General features: G+C 37.4%; 1 long non-coding RNA gene and 1 pseudogene across 2 annotated transcripts in view; both read right to left on the bottom strand.

Moving 5' to 3' along the window:
• Positions 1 to 23,933, bottom strand: part of LOC140685420 (uncharacterized) — a 231,485-nt gene that overhangs the window by 119,085 nt on the left and 88,467 nt on the right. The gene's annotated exons all lie outside the window — the stretch shown is intronic.
• On the bottom strand, positions 14,850 to 16,452 carry LOC102525725 (BRISC complex subunit Abraxas 2-like; annotated as a pseudogene).

Below are 23,933 nucleotides of genomic sequence, written 5' to 3'. Positions count from 1 at the left end.
AGCAGGAACATGCTTGGTGAGTTCGGAGAAGAGCGAGGAAGACAGGAGGCTGAGAAACGGTGAGGAAGAAGCAGGTCAGCAAGACCGTCAGGCTTAGATTGTGTTGAGCATCACTGTCCAGCAGATGTAATGTGAGTCACATAAGTAATTAAAAAATTTTTCAAAGGCACATACCAAAGTGAAAAATGGAACACGTGAAATTAATTTTAATAATGTTATTTAATCCAATATACGAAAAGTGTTGTCATTTTAACTTCAGTCAATTACAAATGTTGATATATTTAAACTTTTTTGGTACAAAGTCTTTGGAATGTGGTGTGTATTTTTCACTTACAACACATGTCCATTCAGACTCTGTGTCTGGAGTGCTCAGTAGCCACGTGTGGAGACGCCCACCATGCTGGGCAGTGCAGATTAGGGCGCTAGAAGCTCTCTGAAGGACCTTGGATTATACCCTGATATAGGAAGCTACTGGAGGGTTTTTAGAACAAAAAAGAGGTAAAATGTGACTTACATATTTGAACAGGATCACTATGGTACTGAGTTAAAAGACTGAAGGCTGGAGATGACTGCAGTATCCCATACGAGCCATGATGATAGCTGAGGTGTTGACGGTGGAGGCTCTGAGGAGTGGTTGGGTTCTGGATGTATTTTGAAAGCAGAGCTTAACATAATTTCCTGACATATTGGTTCCCAGATATAGAAGAAAACAGTGAAAATATAAATTGGGCCAGGTATGTATATATTTTAGAGCATCTCTGATAATTCCTAAGTGCAATATTGGTCAAGAATTATTGGTGGCAGGTCCTGTTCCTGTATCCTGTTGTAAACCCTGTTGCTTTGCTTTCCTGATGAGTCTCTGTACCTGAAAGTTACTTATTTTGGATAGAGAAGGAGTGGGATTTGGAGCTGGAAAAGTAGGTAAGGACTTCCAAGAACCTTAGCAATTAGGCAGTCGGGAAGCAGAGGGATTCCTTGATTATGATTTAGAAAGTAGCAGTGAAGAGAAACAGGGAGACTGCTCTGACGTCTGTTTCAGTGGCCGAGGTAAGAGGTTCCAAAGGCTTGGGCTAGGGGGGTTTTGAGATGCTAATCATTTCTGTTTCTTGGTCAGGATTCTGGATACATGGCTACTGTCAGCGTCTGAACTCATGGACCTATACAATTATCATACATAGATTTAGTATTCCAATAAAAAGCAAATTAAGGAAGTTGACCGATCTGTCTGAAATGTACCAACATTCACCAGGCTCATAATATAAAGACAAAAGGCCAATGTTTTCATTTATAGTGAAATCTAGAAGTATTATTTAGACTGAAGAAAAAAAATGCCTTAACTGAATCTGCAGGTAAAACTAGACAGGAAACCAAAAAATAATCAGAAGGTGGCTGGGTGAAAACGGAATCAAAGCAGAGTTAGTAAAGTGAAATTGATTACTGGTGTAATTGAGCCCTTAGAGCATAATTTATCCATCCCCACTACAGAGATGTAAGTCTTGAATATTCAGGGTTCAGAACTGGGGCTGTTTTCTATGGAGGTTGCTAAAAACTGTTACGTCTCATTGTTCTGCCTGTCACTCCTGAGCCGTCTACCAAGACGGACACAATTCTTTGCTGTTGTTTCCTTGAAATGTTTTAACACCTTAATAAAGTCCTGGAAATAAAGTTATTTTAAGATTACTTTCTAGATCCTGTTCTAGAATACCTATATAACTATTTGACCAGAAATTTTAAAAGCTTCAAAGCTTTTTGAGGAAAGCCACATTGTTTTTCTCAGGTAAAACTCACAGCATCTTGGCAAGATGTTGGACATAGCACTTGGAGCATGTTGAAAAGTCAAAGATAACCTGGGAGATCCTTGCCTTGGCAGCATACTAAGGTTTTTCCATCAACTGAGGTAAACAGGGCAGGAGGAGGGGCAGTGCTGGGGAGGATGGGGATGGGGGCACTTTGAACATGTTAAGTTTGAGGTGATCCATCCAACTGAGCTCACTCTGCATCTCAGAAATCCTAGAAGACAAGATAGTTTGAAGTATAAATATGTTGATCATTTTGCTCTGAGGGAGATTAAAATTGTGAGAATTATTATGATCACCAAAGGAAAGGGGAGGGAGATAGAAGAAGCCTGGATTTAGGCAGAACCTAAATATGATAATTTAGAGAAGGAAAGAAGAGGCAAAGGGGCTGAAGATGCAGAGCTGATAAAATGTCTGAAGATCTAGAAAGATAGGAGAAAATTTCAAGAGAGTGTTCAACCGGTCTTATAAAAATAATGCTAAATTATACAAAATATCAGGACAAAGATTTGGAAACTATTTTCCTAAATTGAAGATTCAGGTGAATCCATTTTAAAAACGAATGATTTACAAAGCCCTACATACCTCACTCCAAACCTGAGAGCAGGTAAAGTCAGGAGTTGATAAAAAGATACTTTGTCCCATTGCTTTGAGCTATATTGAGTCATAATACTAACATATGCTTCATTCTGAAATAATATTGAATGTGAGTATGAAAGCTACAACACAGTAGCATGTTCCTGTTGGGAGACAGAGAGATAACATAATCCTTCAAATGAGTTTACTGAGTCGAAACATCTACAGAAGTATTTTGGGTTTTTTCTACAATTTAAGATGGAATAAATAAGTGTATTGATAGGTATGAAGGAAAGAAAAAAGATAGAAGGAAAGAAAATTCCAAAACAGTTAGAACAGTCAAACCATGTAGGTTAAGGAGGATGTAGGGAACAATGGAATAAACATACGAACAGAGAAGGCCTGCAGTAGGGAAATGCTATGTCTTCATCTCGACATTGGAAGAAAAAAAATAAAGTAAGTGGAGAAACATGAAAAGATGGGGAAGTGTGAGGTTAAGGAACCATTGCCAGCTGGTCTTAAGGTTTTCAGCGACACAATACATCATGTTTTCTATCAAGGCCATCGGTCGATGAAGTAGCTTAGAGCCTTGAGACAATGTGAAAGATCTGTAGCAGCCTCAGAAGGACCACAGGTGTATGTGCACCGAGACCGCTGAGCCGTTTTTAAAGAGCTCATATGAGGTGAGACCACATAAAGGAGTCTTTTCTTTTTAATAGATTTTTAATTTTTTTAGGGCCGTTTCGGGTTCACAGCAAAACTGAGTGGATGTAGAGATTTCCATTATTCCCTTTGCCCATGGTGGAGTCTTTTACCACGTTTAAATAAGCTTTTTGCAGCATCACTCAACAGCTATGACCGGATAATATTTTACAATTATAGGGAAATAGGGAATGTTAAGGGCAAGTAATAAAATTTCTTTGAATTCCTTAGAAAGAAAATTCAGGGTTCAAGTTTGGAAAAATGGTAAGGTGTGCTTGGGTTTCCTTTGCTTTGCTGTGTGATTTGTTTGCTGGGTAACGAGCTGAAAGACATTAGTGGGTTGCAGAAGTGCAATGCTGAACAGAGTCACTGGAATTTAGGAGATAAAGTAACTGAGAGGCCAAGACATTAGAAAAGTCATCATTATGGATTTCTGAAGGCATTGAAAATAACCACATAGAAGATGAATATACCTGCACACTATGTGCTTCCAGTGTTGTGGGGATGAGAGTTGAAACAGAAACAAAGATTGGGGAAGGCTGTGGAACAAAGAATAAAGAGTGAGGAAAGATAACAAAATAAAACAAAACACCTTACAGAGAAGCAAGAATTCTACCTATTTCTTGCAATCAGGATTTTGCAGGTAATACCTCTACCCCTACCAGAAAGAAAAAATGTGTCAATTGGTTTGTTTATTTTAATAAAGACTGTGATGGCTAAACTTGTATTTGGAGAACTTCTATTGCCGTCTCATTAGACATTTTTCTGAACTGTTTATTTGTAGGTTTCAAAGGTGAGTTTTAATGAATTTTTACGTTCCACATCCAATTTAGACAGGAAAGCCATATGCTGATAAACTTCCTGACACTCAATCTGCTTATCATTGTTTCCCTTCAAACCCCAAATTGCATATAAACAGGAAAACTAATCAACTGAAGCAGAAACACAGTATCAATTAGGTTGATGCCTGGGAACTGAAAAAAAAAGAGCAAACAAAATTAATTCCAACCAGTTTGGTAATAAAAAAAATCAAAAATATGTAATAACTCAAGATGACTATGCCAGAAGGTAGTTGTGATCTGGCAAAGAATTTTTATATAAATGCTTAGAATCTTTCAAAACAGTATTCATATATGTATCTTGTTATTGTTTTTAAACTATGTTCAGAATCACTGTTAAGATGGGTAAGGCTGTATGAAACAGAAAATTGAGCTTTGCAAACAGGTACCTTTTCCCTTCTGTGGCTGCAGTCACATGTTACGGGTATTTCAAAACTTGAAAAATTATAACAATAAACATTTACTAGGCATGTTTATGTGCTTTGTGAACTTCACATACCTTTTAAATTCATGGTGGTACCTATTCAAAGCATACTGGACTTACTGTATTAAAGGACCTGCAGGTAAAACAGAATCTAGTGATGGAGGCTTCTCCAAATTGCCTTCAAAAGGGAAAGAGTAGATTTAACCACTTAGCAAGGGAAGAGAATACCAACCCTTGACCACCTGGATGGAACCACCCAAACTAGATTCAAGTGGCACTACATACTACCTGATAAGTAGGAGAGGAGGAACGGAAGCACAGAATCTAGGGTGGGGGAAATAAGGAGAAAATGACCATGGCCCCGTTTTCCTTGCCCCAACCTTCCCCAACTGTGCAACAAGGCTACTAAGCTGCAGTGTGGGAAAGCCTTGGAGGAAATTGGAAATTTTGATTCTTACCTGGGACTCAGGATATTAATTACTAAATTGATACTCTTTACCAAAATTTATTACTTAAGAGTATCCAGAAAAATGTGTTGTGATTTTTCTTATATTGCACCCCACGGGTTGAGGGGTGCCAACAAAGTGGACTTGCAAAGGCATTAATTAAAGACAAGGATCTAGCTGTTTTCTGATTTTGACCTTTGTGCCTCTTTAGTTCAGCCTGTCAGTTACAGCCACACGATGAATACAGTAACTTGGCACAGCGCTCACGGCCTGTGAGAACGGGGCTTTGCTTGCCTCCCCTGCTTCATGCATTTCCTATTCTTACCTCCTGTGTTTTAGTTGTATGTACAGCTCCTAGATTCCAGACAAATATTTTATGAGGCTGTTCTGTGTTCCAGGAGGTTGTTCTAATGAAAGTTTCCATACCAGTTACTAAACTATAATTTTCAAAAAGTTAAAAATAAGACTCTTATGTAAATATAAAATAAAAACCTGTGAAAAGATTTTATTAAACTTATTAATTAATGAGAGAACTAGTAAAATGTCAATACCATCTAAAAGGAAATAGGAAGAAAAGATATACAGATATATAGATATCTATCTAGAAATATATAAATAAATATCTCTGTAGAGATATGTGTGTATATATATATATATCTACAGAGAGAGAAATATCTATATTTATCCATATCCATATATATATACAAATGGGCACTGGGCCCACACACACACACACACATTTACCTAGGAATGCTGAAATAAGTTTGCCTATATTCAAACCAGTTAGCATCCCATGTCACATAGGTCAATGAAACACAATGTTTAGGGTTATCATTGTTTTGAATATTTCATTACTGGATATAAATCCATTCTATCTTTACTAGAAAAAATATTTTCATTCCTATGAATATGAATCTCTTATGTGACTCTCAGTTTTCTAAAAGTTAACACATATTCCTTCAGATTTGAAAACAATCAATATGAAGTTAACTAAAGGTGCAGAGTCCCGAACACTAAATATCACTCAGCATTCCCCTTAAAGGACAACTAACAGTATCTTTTGCCCATTCCCATGACTTGCACAATTTTTCTGAAACCAGCAATTTACCGGTGAACATTCATTTGTCAAAACTTACCCCAATTGCCATCTCCTGGGTTAGGATGTTTCGATTGCCTCCATGAAAACCCTCTGAGGGTTTCACCCCGTTATATCACCAACATCATACTTTAGGTGGAGAGGGTAGTAGTTCTGTATGCCCTGTCTCTGTCTTCCATGACAAATAGTATTCTCAACATACCATAGAACCATAGTCACGTTGCACTGTAACCGGAAAGTCTTGTTGGGAAGCCTGGCTCCATCACTTAGCAGCTATACAACCTCAGGCAAATTATTTAGCCAGCCGCATCTTCTAGATGAGAATGATGTTCACCACAAAGTTTTACCATGAGGAGTAAATGAGGAAAATACTTAAAACATTTATTACAATATAGCTGCTCAATAAGTAATAGTGGAAATGGTAGTGAAGACATCAAGAACATAGAAAATGGCAGAAGGAGATGGAATTTATATATATAAGTTTAAACTCATGAGCTCTGAAGATTTCTCAGTGTGTGTTTTATGGATGACTTGGAAGAGCCTTAAATCAGAGTCAAAAATATCAAGTTTCAAGTCCTACTGAAAGCAGATGGTGCAAAAGTACAAATCATTTGCTTCATCAAATTATGACAATCATAGTCATTCACAAAGCAATTCATGTTTCTTGAAAAATTTAGCTCCAAAAGAATTTTATACATGTTTCTTTCTGTGTTCTTTCAGTTTATAAACTACACAAAATAAACTTCTTGAAACTGTATAATTTTCAGACCCTCCTATCTGGATATTATTAACATTTTCAAAAGGAAGAACTCATAAAAATGTCACAGTTATCTTTAGGAAAATACGGCTTAATCAGTGAGAAGTTTTTATTTTAATGATTGTATGAAAACACAGTTCTAGGCACAAGGAATGACACAGAAGAAATTAGAGACGCTGTGGTTCCCAGCAGGTGGGGACTCTCATCTGAGTGTTTACACAGAAGGGAACACAGCATGGTTGGATCCAGAAAACCTGCTCCATTAATTTTCTTCCAAACCATCAGCCTTCTCATTTTAGAGGGAGAATGAACAACAAATTAATTCAGTTTTAAAGACAGACAAAACGGGAGCTTGAAATATCCAACAAATCACTTGAATTCTTCATGGAGGTTTATCCTCAACCTGGCAGAACGATCACCACAAATACAACGAAAAAAAACGACACCAATACGTTCTCAGAAGAAGTGTACCACCTCCACACAGCAGTTCAACTCCGGAAAAGGTTTTCTCTCAAGTTGGGTTTTTGTCATAAAATTGAGTCATATATTAAAAACAACGGAAATCCATTTGTATAATGCAAAAATTCAGTGGCTTTTCCTTCTTTTATATTTTATAAACTTGTATCTCCATAGAACAGAACGAGGAGTTAGCTAATTAGGATATCTGTTCCGAATATTGTATTTTCTGATACCAGATTGGGAATGGCGGCGTATGACTGTGAATTGTGTTATCATGAATAATAAACACATCTAACCTAATGGGTGCTCGCTTTGTGCCAGACAGTATTCCAAATGCCTCATATGGACTATCTCATTTGATCCACACAATGCGTAAGGAGGTGCATCTTTTCATTACCTTGATTTTACAGAAAAAGAAAGAGATGAGACAATTTATCCAAATGGAACAAAGGACCCCAGATCAGACACAGTCAGTCTGATGCAAAGCCAAAGTCCTTAATCGCTCCACCATCCAGCTTTCCCTCTCTTAAAGAGGCTGAGTCATCACTTTAATACTTTATTTTTTTAATTATTAAAAAAATAATTTGCTCATTAAATATCCAAAGGTAAAATGCTTCATTTTCAGTGGCCCACTCTCAATAAATTTAAGAAAAAAGAACTATTTCTCCTGTAATCTTAAGAGGAATTTTAAATACCCTTTTTGGGGAGTGTGGAGGAAGTAATGCTTACTTAATTTTTACTTTTTCAGGAAAGGATTTGGGTTGCTTTGATTCAATTTGTATAAATGCAAAATGCAGTTAGAAAATTGTTCAATCTATTAAATTCACTTGCTACTGGTCCAATTTTCAGGTATAATGAAACATCCCAAAGAGTAAATGATGAGTTGAATGTGTACTTTCTTAAATAAAATTAACAAGGCTCATAAAAGGTCAGCTTGGTAGAACTGTAGGAATCCTCATCAGGATGGCCACGGTTTCTATCTCATATATTTCTCTCATCAGACAAACTGCATAATCATACATTATCTATTCAAAAGAATACATTAGAAGTCCTAAGGGGAACAGACTTGTTTCTTTAAAAATAATGACTAATTAACATAATAATCATCCCAGTATTTCAATTAATAATCAAGAAATTTTGTTGAAACCCAAAGGGATTACGAAAATGAGGTCAGATACCAAAAGAGATATGGGTGGGTAGGCAGCCTTCAGTGATTATAGTCCAATCCTTCCCCTTTCCAGCTGTTTAATTTCTCCCTTTACTAGCCCTTCAACGAACTAGTAAGCAGGAGGCATATAATTGCTGGCATTGCTTTAAGAATAGGACTGTAACCTAATATAAGACAAAACAGTGAGAAATTGTCCAAAGATGGGCTGCAGTGATAGGAAGGTTTAATTTGTTGTCTTGGAGAAGATCAGTGAAACTTAATCTTCCAGAATTCAAATATTAGGTGTCATCTTAGAGCTAAAAGGTGAAAAGACTCACTAGAAAAAGACTCACTTTGGGGTCTTAAGTGTGTAGTTTATAACTCTGACATTTTAAACTTTGCAAAAAGAGTAAAAAGAAAAATGAGGCTAATAAGAGGACTCATTAATAGAATGGGGAAAAAAATGAATAATATGAAGAATTTAAAAGCTTGCTAAAATAACAGCGATTAATAGCATTAGTATCTGACTGAGGCTATCATGTGTGATGATCAAAGCACTTTAAGTTTGGGGGGATTAACATATTAAAATCAGAGCTAATCTAGCTGTTTTAATTGCTTTGTCAGTTATCAATTATTTAAACTGGATAATTTATAAATCAGATTTGTATTTAAACCTCTTTTTTCAAAGTGGAGCCAGGGACCTAAGATCAGCGGCTTAAATCAAACAGTTCCCTTTGGCTGCTCTTGTAAATGTGGAATCTTCCAAACCGCAGGCTGCTTTTGTTGTCTCATAATTCCACAGGTAAAAGGGCTGTGGATGTGCAACGAGGTGAGAAACCATCCTACTCCTCATCTCTCCAGAAGAGATGAAACCTAAACAATGCCACATCCTTTTTTTGTTCATCTGAATTTACTCACTGACAATAAGTACATTTTCTGTCTTCTTGCTTATTATGTAATTCTCAAGCCTTAAAAACTTCTTTTTTCATGGCACAAAAGGCCATGCTATTTAGAAACCAATCACTAATAGCAGAGAGAATGTGGCCCCCACCCCACCCCAAGATTGATGAATCGCAGTGAAGACGGCTTCACTGTAATCCATTATCGCCAACATAGCTCATAACATAACAAAAGCATAAAGGAAACGCTAATGTCCTTTCATGGATAAAATATTACTAGGTGCATCATCTTTTTTTTTTTTCTACATTACACATTCCAAAAAGAAGAGTGAAATTGGAGTGGCATTGTATACCAAAGTAATGCTAATGTATTTGCAATCAAGAAAAAAAAAATAGAGACAAGTTTTTTTTTTATTATTATCATAATTACAACCAGTGTAGGTTGGGGTTCTCAAGTTGGAGTGTGCCTTGTGGAATAATATAATAAAAAGTATTTCCTTTCATCACCATCAAAGTACACAGCTGAGAAATGTGCCATTAGATAAAAGATTAGCAGTGAGACTGAGTTCACTGTTTACATGATTAAGTGCCCTTATGTGGTCTAATGAATGTTGGGAGATGTCTCAACCTCTGAAGGTCAGATGCTGAAAATACGAAGTAACAGTGAGGAAGAAGATAAAAGCTTGCCTGTGGCAAAAACATTTCATCGGAAAAAAAGAAAAAAATCTGGTAGTGACTATCCTATTTAAGGGACTTGAATCCATCCTAAGTACCTTGTGAAAATGTGTAGACAAAATGCAGGTATTAAAATGAACAATGTCTTCACATCTTTACTGAGAATATGTTCTCCATATGACATGAAACAATTGTCAGTTAATTCAGTAATCTAGAAGTACATGTTATTGATCAGAAACAACAAGAAAATGACAACAGTGGATCAGTCTCCCATGGCTTCTGAAACAAGCTATCACCGACTGAGTGTCATGAAACAATAGAAATTTACTCTATGACAGTTCTCGTGATCCACAGTCTAAAATCCGTGTCTCATCTGGGCTGTGTCCTCTCTGGAGTCTTCAGAGAGAACTCTGTCTCTTTGCCTACTTTAGTTTCTAGAGGCTCCCTGCATTTCTAGGCCTGTGGCCCCTTCCTCACATACCTCCAATGCCCTGCATCACTCCAGCTTCCTCCTTCTGTCATCACATCCCCTGGTTCCCACTGTCTCCTTCTTATGAAGACCATTGGGATTATATTTAGGACCCACCCAGACAATCCACGATAATCTTCCCATCTCAGGATCCTTAATCATATCTCCAAAGACACTTTTGCCATATAAAGTAACATATTCACAGATTCTAGAGATTAGAAAATAGGTATTTTGGAGGGTCTTTATGTAGCCTACCATAAATCACAATGATAAAAGCTAAGTGATAAAGTTATTTCGGATTTATGTTCATTCATTCATTCATAAGCTATTCATTCATCATTCTCAGTTCCTTCCACATGGGAAGTATTTTCGAGGTGGTAGAGATACAAAGAGAAAAAGTACAATTCCCATGCTAAGGAATTTAGTGTCTTATATGAAGAAAGACAGACAAAAAAACTGAAATGCAGTGTATGAATGAGGAAACATTTAACTCAGATTGAGGGAGAAGGATATATCAAGGAAGTATTCTAGGAGGATCAGGACCGACAAGTGAAAAAAAGTTGGAATCAGTCAGCCAAATGATGGGGGGGCTGAGTTCAGGCAAAGAAAATTGCATGAGAATTTTAAAAACTTTACATTTTTAGTCACATGTTTTAATATGTCAGAGACTAACCATGAATAAAGGTTATAATAAATGTTAAGAAAGAAGTCACTTTTCCTCTACTGATATGTAATGTTCAGTCTTATACAAAAACATGCATTAGTTCCTGTCACCACCCATTGCTGATTAGACCATGATTGGACCTGAGGACAACCCGACCTTTGCTGGGTAATAATTACTCAGCTTTCCTCTCCCACATAGTGAAACTAAGAGAAACACAGACACGTGAGTTGATGGCAGGCACTAGTGCTAAAATACTATGATGTGATGGAGTGGCATACAAGAATCACCTGCAGAATTGTTAACAAATACAAATTTCAAATATCGTGGTATCGTTTTGTATCTTGAATTCCCACATAAAAGCAGACAAAGCAAGCTGCAAAATCAAAACCACACAGAGAGCATTTACAACAAAACCGTATCTGTACAAACCCTGCTCTATGCACAGGTAGGGACAAATGACCAAGAACCACAGGAGCTTGTATATTACTGGCATGAGGTCTGATGGAAGCAAAGTGATGTCTGACAGATCTGAAGAGGAGAGAACACCAAATGGCCAAAAGATAGCCCCTGGAACACGCGGCAGGCCAACTCGAGAACAGCTAAAACTGAGGGGTTTTCCCCCGCAATAGCAGGTGACTGAACTCAAGGGGTGCACAGCAAGATCGTCTGAGGGACCGAAGCAGTTTGTCCCCTATGAGCTCTCAAACTCACCCACTAGACTTCCCTTCTAGATTAAGAGTCCACATGAAGGAGAAGCAAAGTAAGGGGGAAATCCAGGGGAAAACTGATAGCACTATGACATCCTAGAAAGCAAGCTGCCATTTACACAAATTTTTTTAACACTAAACATAAATACACACCGAAGAAAAAGCTCTGTGAAATTAGTTAGCTCTGTGAAGACAAGCTACCTAATCCAAGACCTTTTCTAAAAGTTTAGAAAAAATAACTTCACAAAAAAATGAGCAAAATATAAGTATCAGGCTCAAATTCCATACAAACCTCCACAGTCTACAAAAGAATTACATGGGGAGTTTGTTAAAAATACAGGTATTTGGCTCCTCTCCCAGGAGGTCTTGGCTATCAGTTACTCACTGTGACATCTGCCTCCCCAAATATCCAAATTATTCCCTTTGTTATGTAAATATTCAAGTATTCCCTGTCTTAACATCAACAATGAATCTCTAACCACACTCTTCATATATGTATCTTACTGGTTTAATTCTCCAAAGGTAGCATTTTTTTCTACTTTTTTTCCTGTGAATTCAATACATCCTACTACATTTATAAGGACTATATTTATCATCTTAAAAAACAGTTTACTCCTACAAGTATATTTTGGTCTATTTTAATGAAAAAAAATGTGAAAATAAAGGCATCAAGGTTTAATCTAGATCTAGATTAAATAGTGAATGAAATGTATTTTTAAACATTTTGGAAGACGTTAACAGTGACCCTAAGTACATGCAAATTAGCGGAGACAGAGTGAAAAATATTAAGTAACAGATGTAAGAAAACACATAAAAAACCTGATTAATCTGATATATTCTGACTATAAAAAACAGAATAAAACATAAATGGAGCACAAAGAATTTGAGTATCTAGGGTTTCAAGCTTTCTATGACAAATGGCCTGTCAAACTTACTTCCTAGGTGATGACTAAATGCATATCATCACTTGAAAAATATTTTATCAAATTGTATAGCTTGTATTTTTAGATTATATTTCAGCACGGCTTGGGTAGAGTGACACGAATTGTATATAAAGCTACCAATCTGAACACATTAAAACAAAGCACTGGAGAAATGGCAGGTTAATATGTAAGCAAACAAAAAATTTCATCTGTGATAGTGTCAAATACCTTTGTTACCTGGGAAATACTCAAGGTAGAAGTTAAAGCCAAATGCTTTGAAATGGTGCCTTCAATACTCAAATTACACACTGAGCTTGATGAAACTGAGCATGACAAACATTCAAAAAAGTATTCAAGAACTTGATGCATAAAATGGATTTCTTCTACTGCATTTCTGCACTATTATATTCCTTTTCATGAATACTCCTAGAATTTCTGCAATTGCCATAAACCAAGGAAAACAGCTCTCAAAAGAGTCTGCTTTATTTCGTTGGATTTCTTACGCTCAAAATAAATTTATAAAATAAATATAATAATATGAAATGTACAGAATCTTGTTAGTATACATCTTATACTGACAACTTTCATTCATAGCAACTATGAACACCATCAGTCTTCTATGAGGCCGTTATCTACTATATTAGCGTTTAAATAAGTCACGCATTGTATCACAGTCAGTACCTCTGACGCATGCCATACGTTTAGCTCACTGTGGCACCAAAATCCCCTGATTCACAATCCCAACATATACTCTGCAAGTCTAAATAAGAATTAACATCACCAACATCCAATATTATCACATCTGTACTTTACAAGTAAAGGCAATTAGCCAGGTACGTTGATCAGTATTTATAGGTAAATTTGTCCACTTTGGCTATTATCCTGAAAATAGCTGTTGACGATTTGCTTCTTTTTATATTTACTTTTCTATGATTTCAATTAGAATGTTTAGGGTTTTTTTAATTTCTTATTTCTTTTCCTTTTAATTTTATAAACTCAAGGTAGAAAGTTGTATTTAGTTTAATATTCTCTGAATTTAGAATTGAACTATAAGCAGATCAAAAAAGTTATTTTATTTTCCTCTAATCTGTACAATGTTGATAGGATCTCTATATTTGGGAGAAAAGAAGATTATCGATAAAATACGAATCTTGAGTACTTTCTTTTAACTGTAGCACAGGAATTAATTGTTTACCCAGATTTAAATGAATCTTTATTCATTAAGATTCTCAAACAATTTATTAAATATCTTTTCTCCACAAATAAAACTAACACTAGGATTTGTCAAAATCTGAATGAATTAAATTCATTACATAAGAACTGAACAAAGTCCACTGTGTTTGACATCTGTTCATCATAAAACTTGAGTCTGGTACGTTAACTCCTTTCCGTCATCCACTGCTGTACATCCTTCCTTGAAGACTCCAGAACAGAGACCATAATTGGCTAATGTAACATAGCAGTCATTGCAATCCTCCAAAAGGAAAATAATTTATTTGATAACACATTTATCTGGATGATTACTTCCTGGTAATTAGCATTTCTACATTATTTGAATGGTAATCATTTTAAGGGCCAATATCTATTAGGCTAGCAGAAAAAAGGTGAAACAGCCCTCTCTTTCACTCTCACAAAGTCATATACAGTAAGATAAGAGAAGTCAAATCTGGTTTGTTCCAATCAGACTTCTTGGAATTATTCAAAAATTTTTCTGGCAAAGATGAGCTTGGCTTATCACAGAAAGAAGGTTCTTTGAAGGCTGCTGCTAAACTCATTTTCTTTTGGTAAAAGTAAATTTCAAGGCATGACAGAGCAAGGGGTAAGTTTTTCATTTATAGATTAATTATAGAACCTTTGTAGATGATTTGTGTTTAGTCACTAATTTCAAATTTATTTTAAAGAACAAAAACCACATGTATAATTTTACTTTGCCTAAATTTAAACTGAACTTTGTACACCCAAGAATCACACCAGAATCAGGACAATCTGATTATCTGAATGGTCTTGCAACCTGCACACTGTGATGGAAGGGGAGGACCCATGGACGTAAGGCTCCTACAGGTTCTCTGCACAAGGACTCTCCCCTTAGGAGTCCGGGGGTCTGAGAAAGAAGTTCGCTCTCCAGAATAGGCTTTCAAATATTCTCTCAATAAGTAATTAAGAAAAATGGTGCTAAGTGGAGAGTTTCTGGAAGGTCTGGAAGGTCTGAGTGTTTCTGGACCCCTTGGGTATGTGTCAAGGATCGCAAATTCCTCCAAAGTGAGTGTTCCCTATAGGGCGTATTCTGTAGGGTCAATCAAATTTTCATAACCACTGTTGTCTAATTCTTCAACTCTGTCTCTAGCTATGCTCTGGGGAAGAAGTTCTGCTCCACTTCCAGGATGCTTCAGTCTGGCACTGGTGGGAGCATCACTGTAGGAGCCCATGGCTTGAGATGGAGGCATAAAGACTCTACTTTCCATGAGAGAAAGGCTCAAAGTAGTTTCTTGACTGTGTGGGTGAAAATCAGAAAAACAGGGAGGAGGATCAGAAGCTTCTGCATCTCCCAGTGACCTTCTATGTTCAGCTACAAATTCAGGGCATCTGAGGACCAAATGTCAGTTCCAAATTTTCAGACGGCATCTGTCTGCTTAGCATCACCTGCTGCAATCTTCTTTCTTGTTCCTTTTTTGGTTTTCACGTGAATGATTTGTCTTCTTAATTTGTTCACGTCTACCTGACAAAACTCTACAGCTCGCTCACTCTTTTCCACATCTGCACACAGTGTGTGTGTGAGTGCTTTAGAAACCTGTAAATAACCTTGATGTCCTTCATTACTCCATCCTTGTTTTTTTTAAAAAAAGTCAGTAGGATGTTCTTTAATAATTGGCATAGCTCTGAGTATCTGGCACTGAGGGCACCGTGTACTCATGCTGGTTAATCTTGTCTAGATTGGGAGTAGCAAAGGATTTCCTTTGATTATATCTTTGATTTAGTCTAAAGAGAACCTGTTCTAAAGCATGAGTGGAATTGTTGGCTGTGGAGTTGAAACTGAAGAGAAGGAAAAGGAGGCTGGACTCAGGGTGAATGCTGATGAGCTGCTGTTTGTGGATAACTTTCTCTCTGCATGTTTCCTCTGCATGTTTTGCCAGAACTTGTATCCACCAATAACTTTCTTTCTCTGACCCTTAAAAATCCCATGCAAACTGTCTTCACTAGCTTTGCTTCCCTAGTTTTGAAAACTAAAAAAGTTTTGAAGAAAGCTGACGGTGATGGATCTCAATTACTTGCAGAAATTCTGTGTTGCTGATTTGTGAGTTACCAACGCTACAGGCTTCACCTTGTCCTACCTCTTCTAGTGAAGATCCTTCTGAGAATGATCCCTTACAAATAGTCCGAGTGTGGTCCTGCTTAGGCTGGCACCTCAGTGAAGGGGGTCAGTCTGGCCCTGGAAGGAAAGGGTACTGGGAAGCAAATGAGGCTCTGCCTAAGCCTGTGCTTGGGACCCCCGACTTGTGATGAAGGCATCTCAGAGAAGTGCTAACCGGGGACCTCAGTGTATGGGGCTTGGATCACTCTCCATAGGTATGCAGAGGTCTAAAAAATGTATTTTTTATCCTTTAATATATTTTATCAATTCAATTTAAAGTCCTTCAGAGTTTTATAGAGATTTTTAAACCATTCAAATTTATTGTTCTGTTATTTAGATGTCATCTTCTATAAACCTATTTCACGCTCTTACTTTACTGTTTCCTCCTTAATTGCATAATTACTCGTTTTATAATGTGTTGCAAGTTTTGAAATACTAGAGTAATTCTTTTCCATCCTGTCTTCGAAAAAAGAAAAGTCCAACACTTTTATAGCTTGTCTCTTACCTTCTGACACTTCCCACATATCTTTATTTTATCCGGCAGGTTGAGTCCATTATTTGTCACATTTTTTTTTCTTTTGTTTCCTACTTTGCTCCAGCAGTTACACCAGTTAAGATTTTTCAGTTCTAGTGCTCCTTTAATTTTGGTGTTCTGTCTTCTATTTTATTTTTATGAGTCTTTGCCCTATCGTAATGGTGTTGTTTAATTAAATCTAATAGTTTCTTTTCAAAAACAACAGCCACACTTAGTGGATGTTGCATTATTGGTACAAGGCTGTACCGTTACTTTGAGAATTCAGTATGATTTAATTTAACTCTTCATGCTCATCATTGACCCTACGAGTCTTTTTGAACGTCTTGGGACATATGAAGACATAACCTGCACAATATGCATTTACATAAGACTGAAGGATGATCAATTTGGATAAAACAGGAACAGGCACTAAAGGAACGAGGGGCTAGAAAATGCAAAATGAAAAAAGACACGGTTGTTGAGCTCAAAGTGTGGAATTCCACATTAGACGCTAGATTACATTTGCCAATGCTTTATTCAGGAAAAGATATTTGGATAATTATTTACTCAGTATTTATTGGATGTGTTATTTTATTGTGGATTGGCATTGAAAATTAAAGTTAGAATTGTTAATGCCTTTTAGTAGTAGTTTATATTTGTGCATTTTACTTGGGACATATTAGGCTTTTTAAATTTCTCTCTGTTCCCAATCCTAGGAATTTATTTACTTTAGTTCTATATTTTAAAAAATTTTATTTTGTCCATGCGTATGTAGCTTTCCCCTCTGTTCTGTGTTCTTCTTTGGGGACTCCTATTATTTACATAGTATGTCTGCATTCTCTTTCTCTTGGAATAAAATGCTCTAATCTGTCTTCTATTTCACTTATCTGATTTTTTTTGAGGACAGTTCTACTGTACTATATTAAATGTTTTCAGTGCTGATTTTATTTTTTATACCTCAGAAATGATTTCAGCCTTTCTGTGTTCATGGTTAAGACCCAGTTTCAGTTTACTAACCATTGGTATGAGTTGTGTTGATAAGACTTCCTAGGAATTCACGTGACAGTCCCTCTTTCGGAGTTCACATTTGCCTTTAAAATTTTTGCGATTTTTCCTTTTTCTTAGATATCACAGAATGTTTTGTTCGTTCCTTGTTTTAAACTGATTTCTTTTTAATTAATACTCTCTACTAATTTGCTTGCTTTCTTCTGGGAAACAGAATCTGAAACAGACTTGAAAGCCCCAATGTTCAGAATTGAAAACGGACCAGCTTAAATAAGTTCCCTTTACCTGCCTTTAAAACCCAATGTTTTCAGAATGTATTCCTGTATTAAAAAGAAATAAAGTGCAATTCTTGATTTCATGTTGGCAATTCAAAGGGGAGGATAAGTGAATGAACAGAAATGCACGCATATAAATGTTCACTGCAAGCTGTATGTTAGAATATACATAGCAGTACTCTTCCAGTAGCCCCAACCTAATAAACCAAACAAGCGAGACAGAAGCAAATTTTCAACAACAGTAGAATGAATAGACACACTGTAGTAAATCCACAAAGTGGGACATCACACACTAGTAACTGACGAATAAGCTACTAACGATGCCTGTGCTCACACACATAATATTAAGCAAAAAAACCCAGACACACAAAACTAACGCTCGTCCGTGGTGATAAGAGGTGGGGTGGTGTTACCTGCGGTGAGCAGAGCTGTGACTGGAAGGGAGCACAGGCCACCGCTTGGGGATTGATAATGTTCTGTGTATTGCTCTGGAAAGATGGTATATGAATGTGCTCACTCTGTGAAAATTACTGAGAAACACATGTAAGATTTGTGCACTCCTTTGTACGCATGTTGTACTCAACAGTTTATCTTAAAAGTGCGTGGGATCCAGGGGTAGTCACACCGCATCTGTACCTGCCACACGTCTGCAACCAGTCACCTGCATTATCTGTAATTTTTATGGTGTCTAATGACAGCGTGTGTCATGTGCCATGAAACAAGAAGAAGCGTTCTGCTGTAAACAAATGAGGAGAGGTTGAAATAATTCTGATGAGGAATCAGAGACGGCTTCATAAAGGAATTGTCAGTGCAGAAGATCGATTGGGTGCACAGAGGGACAGTGAAAGGAAGTTAGTTAAGAAACTACTGCAACAGTCCAGGGTCGCATCTAGTATTTGAGGGTTGAACATTGTGCCTTGGGCAGTTAGGTGATTACTGAATATTTGCTAAATGTGAACAACATTGGACTGAACGTTATCTTTGACAATAAACTGACTTACCACATGGGGGAAAGAAAGCACAAACTATTCTCATCATTCATACTAATTATCTTTTGGGAAAATTCTGGACATGAGCACGGGTGTGGGGGATTTGGATTCTTATTAAGCAAAAATACATTAAGCAAAATTTTGTTTAAATAGTCAGTAGAGTGTTGGAAATATGGGAACTGGCAAACATCAGAAAAGTGACAAAACAGTTGCAAATTACATGTTGTGAAGATTTCCAGTTCAATGAACTTACTGATTTATCTTTGCACTTATTCTTGTTTTGATTTTTTTAAAAAATGTATAGCAATATTTCAGAAATGCAGATGTAAGGAAACATGAGAAGAAGAAAAATGTTACAGGTACTGAACTCTAAAGTGACCTCCCAACCATGGATTCAATCTGTCCACTTATCCACGGAAAAAGCACCTGCCATGGGGGGTCTAATTTCCCTTTCAGCAGCGTTATTCAAAAACAATCAGAAAAACCTAGCAAGTCCACTAAATGCGGACTTCATCAATCAGCTAGCAAACACAACCAAGGCTAAAACAAGCCCATGATTATTTCTATTGGGTCAGAAGGCAGAAAATCAAACATAAAGCAGCACTGGATTAAGAAATCCAAGAGCAGCGAGTTGTCTGAGGCCAACATCACTGTCCCCAAGTGTCCCTTCTCCCTGCAAAAGGTATTATTGGTGTCACAGCTGTAGACAACGCTGTCGTCTTTAAAGGAACTTGGAAAATGATGTCACTTACAACACTAAACTGTGAAATATAAATGAAGGAGGAAGCAGATGTGGAATCAAAAGAAGAAAAAACTATATTTTAGAGAAACTCCAAATTAATTCTTACCTCATGTAGCTGTGACAAAGGAGAAGCCAGGAGAAGGGAGATAGGAAGGGAGAGCAGTGGGGTGAGACTGTATGCAGAGAGACGGGTGCAGCACAGAAAGCCATGCCCCCGCCCAGCCTCCCATGTCACTCTCATGCTTTCCCCATACGTCCCAGGTTTGACACTTTCTGCAAATATGCACCCGCCTCACATATTTCCACAACATCCCCCCTCTGCAAAGAAGCTTGGAGAACTCCCCAAAGAGAAATGGCAGGGTGGAAAAAGACTTCTGTTCACTTGCCTGCAGTGGGCAACCTGGTTAAATGACCCTGTTTTATTGCCATCTCCAATTGCAAGTAAAGTCAAATGAGGAGTATGTAGGAAAAAAAAATAAAATAAAATGTAGAAATGTGGGAAGCAAAGATCATTACCTGTATATCCAGCAAAAAAATTCTAAAATCTTATCATCTGTGCAGACTATAACAAAATTGATCATTTCTAGGTTTTTCAAGTCAAAACTGTACCAAATCCCTGGCATTCCATAAACCAGAACAAACCTCTCACTTGGTGGCATCAATCACCCGACTAGGGCATGCAGAGCAGCTTAAAGACCATGCGGCTCTGCTCTGTGGCTCACAGTGTAATTCTCACTGTAGCCTTCCTACCCACACAAAGCAGAGGCTTTGGAACAGAAAGCATCCAGGGTAAAACAGTAATTTTTTTTTTTTGATTGGTCATCCTTAGGCTGCTGTACTCAGATGGATTAAAAAAAAAAAGCCACATGAGCAGAGAGAGAGAGAGAAAAAGAGAGAGAAAGGGCCCAGATTTTTTTGTTTTGTTTTGGATCAGGGAATCTATCTTCTATCCATCTCAGTTCGTAGAAAAGGCAAAGAGAACAAGTGCTCAGTATACCTGGCGTGGGAGGCAGCGCCTTGTTCTTTCTGCACTTGCTCTGTGACCTTAAACCAGTCACTTCCTCTCCCCTCAACTTTAGTGGACCCCTTGTAAAGTGTGGTTGGTAATAATATCTCTTCCTGGGATTGTTTCAAAAATGTAATTAGATAATGCCTGTGAAAGCACTTTGCGAACTCTAAAGTGCTCTGCAAATACAAGGGATAAAAGATTGGAAAGCTGCCTCTGGGTGGCTCCTTCTCAAATGTGCCCCGATGTTAACATTTTAGTGGTGAAAAAGGAGCGCTAATGTTTCTCCCTGGCACCTCTCTACTGCAGAAGAAAGTAATCTAAGTAGAAGGAATATATTTTGCCTTAAGACCCAGTAAAGCTATTTTCATTTTAATTAGGAAATTGTGGCACATAAACATTTTTATTTTCCTTGAATTGACCCTGCTAGAAAAAAAATTAAAATATTGCTCACCACTTGTCTAATGGAAAAATCTGAAAGTCAGAGGAACCCTGTCCTCATCTTGCCATCAAGACCTTGTGTGGGACCTTGGACACGTTATTGTCCTTCCCATCAATCAGTTCTGTACAACAAATATTTATACAGCCCCGAATGGATGCCAAGTTCTGTGCTAAGCTCTGCTGGAAGAACAAAGAAAAGAGCAAAAGGCGTAGTTCTTTCCATCCAAGAAGTGTATAATTTAATAATGCTTTTTCATCTTCCAAACAGAATGGAGTACCTACCTCTCAAGTTTGTTATGAAGATAAAAAGATAGCACAGGAGAGTGCCAGGCAAAATAAAAACAGTGATACATATATGCAATGTGGTATTATCACTAGACTTAAAACCATCAGCAGCACGTAAATGGTTAAAGAATACTTAACAGGCAGAAGTGGAGAATGGAGTCCTGTTTTTAGAGATCTACATACGTTATTTCATCCACGCGACAAACTGGTCAGACGGATGTTAATCGCTGCTTTTGGCCAATGGGGAAGTTGAGTCTCAGTTAAATCATTTATATCAGTTAAAATGACTTCGCTAAGAAATCAGAGCCACTATTCAAACCAAGGTCAGTCTGACTGCAAAGACGACACAAACAGTTGATGTAGATTGTGCATTGCTTCAGAAATCCACACGTTTTCACAGGGACAGGAGTTGCCAAAACTCAACAAGCAGCAATAATCAGTTGGAGAAATGGATAAGAACACATTTTCTTAACTTATTTTCTTCAAAGGTATTTGAAGGAAAGGAGCAAATTGAGCTGACTTAACATATCAGCACAAAGGAGTCAAAAAACACTATCGTTTTCTTAATCCCCTGAACACAACTCATACCTGGAATAATGTTTTAAAAGCAAAACTAATGCTGTTTTCTGAATCCTTAAGTAGTTAGAATGGATGGCAAAACTGCACATTTCAGCACTCACATGGTTAAAAGAATCATTGAGAGAGGGCTTCATGAAATAAAAATTTCTGTAATGCTTTCTGTGCGGATTAACATATGAAGCAAAATACAAAAGGTAGCTTAATGCCTAGATATATTAAAATCAAGAGCTTAACTTCTAATATCCTCTCTCCAATCAGGTACGGATTTACAAAACATTTTACTATGGTTGTTATTTTTCCTAGCCAAAACTCACAGCAAAATCCACCAGCCTGAAAGACTGTTGAGTTATATTGGTATGATTTTCAAAATTTATTTTCAACCGATAGAGCAAAATAAGATAAACTCCTGGGGTATGCAAAAGCTGGAAACTGCTTAGAAGCAGGTAACAGGGGTGCACATAAATCAAGCAGCCTGGAATTATAAATACGTAATGACTATTTAGGAAAAAAATTGTTATGATTGACTCTCTTTGCTGACCTAAATGACTATGAATGAGCACTTCCCTCTCACAGCAGGAAAATAACTACTAGTATTTATCCAGCATCCACTAAATGCTACACCCTGAGGTACATGCTTTTTATACATTATCTCATTTAACTCCCACAAAAACCCTATGAAGCAAGTAAAATTGTCTTTACATTCCAGCCAGACGATGGAAATTCCAGATGATAGGATTGAGATTTAGAATTCAAATAATGGTCCAAAATCACACAACTAATAAACAGTGGAACAAAGATTCATCTCCGAGTCCGTCTTTTCCCTTCGGTGCCCTGCCTCCCTTTTCACGTTAGGCACCTTAGAAGGTCCCATCTCTTCTCTGCATGCCATTTGCAAATATAAAAGGCTTGAAAGGCAATGGAAAGAATTCCCAGAATAGGTTCATTCATTCATTCATGTAACAAATAATTATTAAGTCCCTACTCTTTGCCAAGCCCAGTAAAGGACAACACAGTGGTGAGGGAAACATATACGGGCTTTGTTCTCATGGGGTTTATGGCTTGAGTTATTTCGGTTTTCGAACAGAGGAGTCTCAAAATAACCCAGAATTGAAAATAAACTAGACTGTACATCGTGAACGAGACACATCTGGTCTGTCACTCACTGTCTGGTGACTCAGGCTAAATTGCAAGCACACTGAGTCCAGTTGTGTCATTTATAAAATAGAGATAAAAATCGTATGATTTGCCTTAAGATGATATTATGAGGAATAAATAACATAATGCATATGAAATTACCACGAACATTCAAAGACAGACAGATGAATACACACATAAAAGGATTATCATTCTGCTTATTAAGGAAAAGAAAATACATTTTTAGCTTATGAAAAAAGCAATTATGTGACATGAGGGCAACAGCTTCTACCAGAGTGCAAAGTTTTGAGGCTCCAGCCCATGTGGATATATAGATAATAAACTGGAAAAGGAACTGCAGAAAAGAATAATTCATTTATGATTTTAATTATTTGACATATAGTACCACGGCAATTTGAAGCCTCGTAAAGCATACGTTTAGTTTTTTTGTTTGTTTGTTTTGTTTTGTTTTTTTATCTTGTGGATTTAGATTTAACTAACCAGCCCAAATGCTTCCCCACACACTGGGTGGTGAGAGTGTACCAGGTTAGCAGAAAGGTTTAACACCAAGAGACGCTCATCATCCAGTGTGTAGACAGGCGCTGTGATGGGCAATGAAGACAGGCCAGTGCACAAGGGACGGACCACGTTCCCAGGGAACTGGCAGCCCCCTGGGAGATTCACAAAGTGGCCAGATGCTATTCACTGCTGCTAAGAGCTAACCGAGGGAGACACAGGGCATTACTGGAACAGAATCTTAAATCCCTCCGAGTGTCTAGGAAACCCGTAAACTGAGGACTGGAGGGATGACAAGGCAATTTCAGGTTAAGGCCAATATTTGGTGGTAGGAGAATGAAAGGCCTAAGGCAAACATGGAAACAAGGGCAAATTGGAAACAAGAGCAAACTGGAAACAAGAGCAAGCAGGAAACAGCGCCGAAGACCGAGCCTCGTCCATGGTGGCTGGAGGAGCAGAGTTCTCCACAAAGTGTGAGCCTGGAGAAGTTAAGGGAGAGGTACTCTGGGAATAAAGACT

Source organism: Vicugna pacos, chromosome 9 (assembly GCF_048564905.1).
Source record: "Vicugna pacos chromosome 9, VicPac4, whole genome shotgun sequence".
NCBI lineage: Eukaryota > Metazoa > Chordata > Mammalia > Artiodactyla > Camelidae > Vicugna > Vicugna pacos.
Note: the sequence above shows the minus strand (reverse complement) of the source record. Positions and strands in the feature narration are given on the sequence as shown.